Here is a 6,000-nt window from a genome sequence, read left to right as displayed (position 1 = left end):
GTGGGGGGAGAGAGAGGAGTAGTGGGGGGAGAGAGCGAGTAGTGGGGGGGAGAGGGAGTAGTGGGGGGGGGAGAGGGAGTATTGGGGTGAGAGGGAGTATTGGGGGGAGAGGGAGCAGTGGGGGGGAGAAAGGGAATAGTGGGGGGGACAGAGCGAGTAGTGGGGGGGAGAGAGGGAGAGAGAGAGGGAGTATTGGGCGGGGAGAGAGGGAGTAGGGGGGGGGGAGAGGGAGTAGTGGGGGGGAGAGAGGGAGTAGTGGGGGGGGGAGAGCGAGTTGGGGGGGGAGAAAGGGAGTTGTGGGAGGGGTAGAGAGGGAGTAGTGGGGGGGAGGGAGGGGGGGGGGGGAGAGAGCGAGTAGTGGGCGGGGAGAGAGGGAGTAGTTGGGGGGGAGTGAGGGAGTAGTGGGGGGGAGAGCGAGTAGTGCGTGGGGGGGAGAGCGAGTAGTGGGGTGGGGGGAGCGAGGGAGTAGTGGGTAGTGGGGGGGAGAGGAGTAGTGTGGGGGAGAGAGGGAGTAATGGGGGGAGAGGGAGTAATGGGGGGGAGAGAGGGAGTAGTGGGGGGAGAGAGGGAGTAGTGGGGGGAGAGAGGGGTAGGGGGGGGAGAGAGGGAGTAGTGGGGGGGAGAAGGGAGTAGTGGGGGGGGGAGGAGAGTGAGTAGTGGGGGGGAGAGAGCGAGTTGTGGGGGGGAGAGAGAGCGAGTTGTGGGGGGGAGGGGAGTAGTGGGGGGTAGTGAGGGAGTAGTGGGGGGGAGAGGGGTGTAATGGGGGGGGGAGGGAGTAGTGGTGGGGAGAGGGAGTAGTGGGGGGGAGAGGAGTAGTGGGGGGGAGAGAGGGAGTAATGGGGGGGAGAGAGGGAGTAGTGGGGGGGGGAGAGAGGGTAGTAGGGGGGGGAGAGAGAGGGAGTAGTGGGGGGGAGAGAGGGAGTAAGGGGGGGAGAGAGGGAGTAGTGGGGGGGGAGGAGAGGGAGTAGTGAGGGGGGAGAGAGGGAGTAATGGGGGGAGAGAGGGAGTGGGGGGGGGAGAGAGAGGGAGTAGTAGGGGGGGGGAGGAGAGGGAGTAATGGGGGGAGAGAGGGAGTAGTGGGGGGGGGAGAGAGGTAGTAGTGGGGGGAGAGAGGGAGTAATGGAGGGGAGAGAGGGAGTAGTGGAGGGGGATAGGGAGTAGTGGAGGGGGGAGAGAGGAAGTAGTGGGGGGAGAGAGGAAGTAGTGGGAGGGGGAGAGGGAGTGAGTGGAGTGGGGGGAGAGGGAGTAGTGGAGGGGAGGGAGAGGGAGTAGTGGGGGGAGAGGGAGTGAGTAGTCGGAGGGAGGGGGGAGAGGGGAGAGGGAGGGAGTGGAGGGGGGAGAGGGATTGAGTGGAGTGGGTCGTCCACCCCCAGATGCAACATCTCAGCCGCCCTGCCATGGCAGGACGGTGACGAGGACATGGCCGCTGGTTGCCCTGTGGCTGATGGCCACAAACCCACTGACCTCACCGGTGAGGAGGACATTCTAACTGACCGTTGGACACAGAAAGTGACCAGGGGTTAGGCTTGTCCGCGTGTCAGCAGCGCGACCAGGCCACCGGGACACACAGGTATCCCGTGGCAGGCGGCTGCCAAGGTGTCGAATAACCTCCGTGTAACATGTCGTTTCTCTGCCCCCCCCCACCCTTCTGTAGCGTGACGATAATGTATTTGAACCCGAACGGCGATGTTCAGCGCAGTGGTTGGGGCCGCTGCACTGCAGTTGGACAATCCAGCAGCGTCCACAGCGACATCCCACAGTGGATGCAGGGGCAGCTGCAGCAGCAGAGGGAATGGCCGCGGAGTGGCCCGTCGTCGCTGTACAGGCGCAGGTGATCATGGCCGGTATGTCGAGGGGGACGCCGAGGGGAACATTGACCCCCAAACGCTGAGGACGGTACAGGATGTGGGCACTGATGTCGAGCAGCATGGCGGGGAGGAGGAGGAGGAGGAGACACTGATGGTGGAGCCAGGGCGCCAGAGGCGTCAATCGAGGCCTAGGGTGTACCGTGACCGATCTCTTCTGGACACTGCCGGACATCACCTGCAGGAGGAGACTCCGGTTCAGCAGGGAGACGGTCGCACATATCTGCCACCTCGTGTCGCACCTGCGCCCCCCGTGGAATGGGAGGAGGACACGCGATTACCGGTTGCCGTCAAGGTGACGGTGGCACTTAACTTTTATGCTACCGGCTCCCTTCCAGTCTCCGAGTGGGGACCTATCCGGGATATCGCAGGCATCGGTCCACAGGTGCATCCTGGATGTGACTGACGCCCTGTTTGCCATCGCCGACCGCGACATCACCTTTCCCGAGGACCCGAGCAAATCAAGAAGCACAAACCCGTGCATTGCCAACGTGGCCGGGGATACCGATGGTCCAGGGAGTGATTGATGGTGTTCACGTCCCCATGCGCTCGCCTGCAGGCAACAGGGGGGGGACATACTCCATGAACATCCAGGTGGTATGCGACCCCCACCTGAAGATCATGCACATGTGCGCAAGGTTTCCCAGGGAGTGTGCATGACTGCGCGTAAATTCTTGCGCAGTCATTCATCCCTGCTATGTCTTGAGCGACGGCCCCACCCCGGCCTGAGGGGCTGGTTGCTAGGCGACAGGGGTTATCCACTGAGGTACTTGGCTGATGACGCCCATACGGAGCCTCAGACCAACGCGGAGACCCTTTACAATGAGGCCCATGCAGCAACCAGGGGTGTTGTGGAGCGCTGCTCTTGGTCTTCTGAAATGAGATTCAGGTGCCTGGACCGCTCCGGAGGGGCCCCTGCAGTACCAGCCGACAGGGCGCTCTCATTGTTGTGGTCTGCTGTGCGCTGCACAACATCGCAATGCAGAGGGGAGATGCCCCTAGGGAGGAGTCGGAGGGAGAAGCCACTGGCAGTGGTGACAACACGGAGGAGGAGGAGGAGCTGAAGAGGTTGGTGGTGCGTGGGCGCAGCACGCAGAACAGTGATGTGTAATGTGCTGGTACTGTCCAGGAGGCTGCACGACGGCACCGGCGAGGACAGGGGCAATGCGACGCGTTGGTGGCTGCAAGATTCACGCGTTCGCGTGCGACGGCATCGCTGAACACTACCACTACCACCTGCATCGTCAGTCGTACAGACGGTCAGCAACACAACTCCCACCACCACCCTACCCGGGCCCCCCCGTCACGTACACTGCTCCACTTCGATATCACCCTTACCACTGCGGCAAACGGTATATGGCACGACATTGATGGCTGTGTCAGGCGGGTGTGATCAGTGCCATGTTGAATGATGACAGCCCGATCTGCGAGTAGCTGTGAGCTCAGAATCGTTGGACAAAGTTGACTCATGGCAATAGCTGAACCATCCATCTCGTGGGTCGCTGAGTTCGTCAGAGACACTCCATCACGTGCCAGCTGGCGTCGGAGTGCGAGGACCTACGGTGTCCGACTGTGGGGGGGGGGGGGGGGGGCGGGACCTGCACACCCCGGCACCGAAGTTTCACCGATCGTCAACCCACAGCGACACTGGGTCACAATCACGTCCCCGTGGCAACGGAAAAATCACACAGTCTTCCAAGTTAGGTGCAACAGTGAGTTTAATGGTGAATATTATGTACAGATGCCCTAGCCCCTACAACTAAACTGTGCCCCTCACCCATGCCAACTTACTCTGTGTCCCTCTTCATTGCCTTACGGGCCCTACCACTACGTCTAAGTGAATCCCCAGATGGTACAGCAGGAGTGGAGGCGGACTGTTGAGAATCACGCCCCGACATGTCTCCCCGTTGGCACTCGTTCCTGGGGCGATCCGGCCTTTGATGGGCCAGGCTGCTCCGCGGGCGTTTCGGATGACGTGGTGCCACAACTGCTCTGCCCGCTTGCCCACCCGATGCACCAGGGATGGGACGGGAGGAGGCCAAGCGTTCAGGGACGTCCCATGATGGAGTTAATGGGACGGGCCCCAGAACCACCTCCTCTCTCGGGGAGCCCTGTGGCCCCCGGGGCCTCACTGTGGGACGGATGTGCTAGCGGGGGGGTGCCCCGTCGCCCCACTGCCAGTCCTGGAGGCCTGTAACGGTATCCACCAGGATCCGAAGGTTTGCAGAGACGGAGTCCAGGGAGTGAGACATTCCCTTCAGGGACTGTGCGACCTAAACCTGTTAGTACGCAACGCCATCCAGCACGTGCGTCAGGCGGTCGATGCTCTCCGCGACTCACTGCTGGGACTGTGCTATGGCCTGCTGGACTGGACCATGGCCCGTAGCGCGCTGGCAAATGTCATGTTGGCTCTGGCGCATTGCTGCCTGTGAGAGGGCAACCCTCTCCAGGGCCATGGATGACTCGTGCACGTGAAGCCCAACGCCTTGCAGTACCTGACCCATGGCTGATACCGTTTCACCCATTGCCTCAACCGTGACGCCACCCGTGCGGTGTCGGCCTGGGTAGCTGCCATGAGCGGCCACCACTCCCTGCTCCTGGACCGCGGTTTTGACTCCTCTAACTGCGCCTGCAGCTGCTGGAAGACGGCCCTCATCCCGTCATTGTGTCCCTGGGTTTCCAAATGCATCGGCTGTCCAGGTGGGTCGAGTAAATCCAGGAACCCGGGAAACGTCTGGGCGCCAGCTGGATGCTGGGCCTGGGCTGCCCTCCGACCGTCCAGCCCCTCGGCTGCTCCGACCTCCACCTGCTGTACCTGCTCAGCTGTGTGGTGCACACCAGTCCGTGACCCAAGAGCCTTATCACTTAATTGCCCAACCGAGGTGAGTGTCTCTGGGATGGTGGATGGTGTGGGAGACAGCAGTGCCGCAAGCTCTAGGTCCTCGTCCGTCAGAAATTCAGGATAGTCCTGGTCCCAGTCATATCCCAGCGCAGGGCGCACGCGGCCCATGTATGGTTCAGCGTCAGGTGAGTCCGTTGACTGCGTTGCCGCCCTCTGTGCGTCTGGGTCCACTGACCCCGTCCTGTCCTGTCTCACGGCCTGACCTTCGGACAATGCACAGCCATGAAAGTTGTCACTGTCCGTCCTCGGTATGTCCCGCTTGAGAGTCCCGGATTTGGAGGATGGCACTCCAGGCCGACCTCCTGCCACCCTCTGGCGTGCGGCCCTGGGTGCGGTGGTTGTCGTGGATGGTCGCCTGTGTGTGGCACCAGACGGCCCTGGACGTTCGTCAGCGGCCCTAGGGAACAGACTGATACGGGTTAGTTAGACACGCTCGGCCGGGCGTAGGATGGTCCAGTGGGTAGAGTGTGAGGGGACAGAGGATGGGGGGGTCCAGTGTGGTAGAGTGTGAGGGGACAGAGGATGGGGGGTCCAGTGGGTAAAGTGTGAGGGGACAGAGGATGGGCGTGGGGGGGGGGTGTCATGCAGGGTTGTCTCACTTGGTTCTGTACCTCCAACCTCGCATTGCGCGACCTCCCGGGTGGCAGATCCCCCAGCAGGTCCAGTGCCCTCTGCTCGAACACTGTCAGGGGGTCCATAATGGGTGAACCCCCTCCGTTCTGTTGCGCTCCCGGCTGTTGTGAGCAGTCTTGTCCTGTTTGGGGGGGGGGGGGGGGGGCAATAGATAGATCATCACAATTCGGCAGGTATTATCAGGGCGTTCAGATATTGGCACAGGTGGTGGCAAAGTTGCAGCTACACCATGGCATCTCTCCAGGGGGTTGCAGCGCTCATGTGGGTCTGTGACAACTTTGTTAACCACCCTCCACTCACTCTCGCCACCCTCCCCCTCCCCGTCCCCCTCGTGCCCGGGGGGGAGGTGGGTAATGAGGGACATGGGAGGTGGGGGGGGGGGGGGTTGATGGTTGTGACCCGGGGGCACCCACGTGGCACTTACCCTGGCAGCCCTGGTGAGGTTGTGGAGCTTCTTGTGGCACTGCTCCCCAGACTGAGGGGTCTGCCCCACAGCACTGACTGCCGTGCCCACTCTCGCCAGGACCGTCGCACAACGCTGGAAGGGTGGCGATCCCCTCGTCTTAGGCAGATGATGCCTCATCGAGGAGGGTCTCTAGG

At 62.2% G+C, this 6,000-nt stretch overlaps 1 protein-coding gene across 1 annotated transcript in view; it reads left to right on the top strand.

Annotated features, from left to right (window-relative positions):
- The window catches only part of pemt (phosphatidylethanolamine N-methyltransferase), a 151,075-nt gene that overhangs the window by 84,222 nt on the left and 60,853 nt on the right, over positions 1-6,000 (top strand).

Source organism: Scyliorhinus canicula, chromosome 15 (assembly GCF_902713615.1).
Source record: "Scyliorhinus canicula chromosome 15, sScyCan1.1, whole genome shotgun sequence".
NCBI classification, from domain to species: Eukaryota; Metazoa; Chordata; class Chondrichthyes; order Carcharhiniformes; family Scyliorhinidae; genus Scyliorhinus; species Scyliorhinus canicula.
Note: the sequence above shows the minus strand (reverse complement) of the source record. Positions and strands in the feature narration are given on the sequence as shown.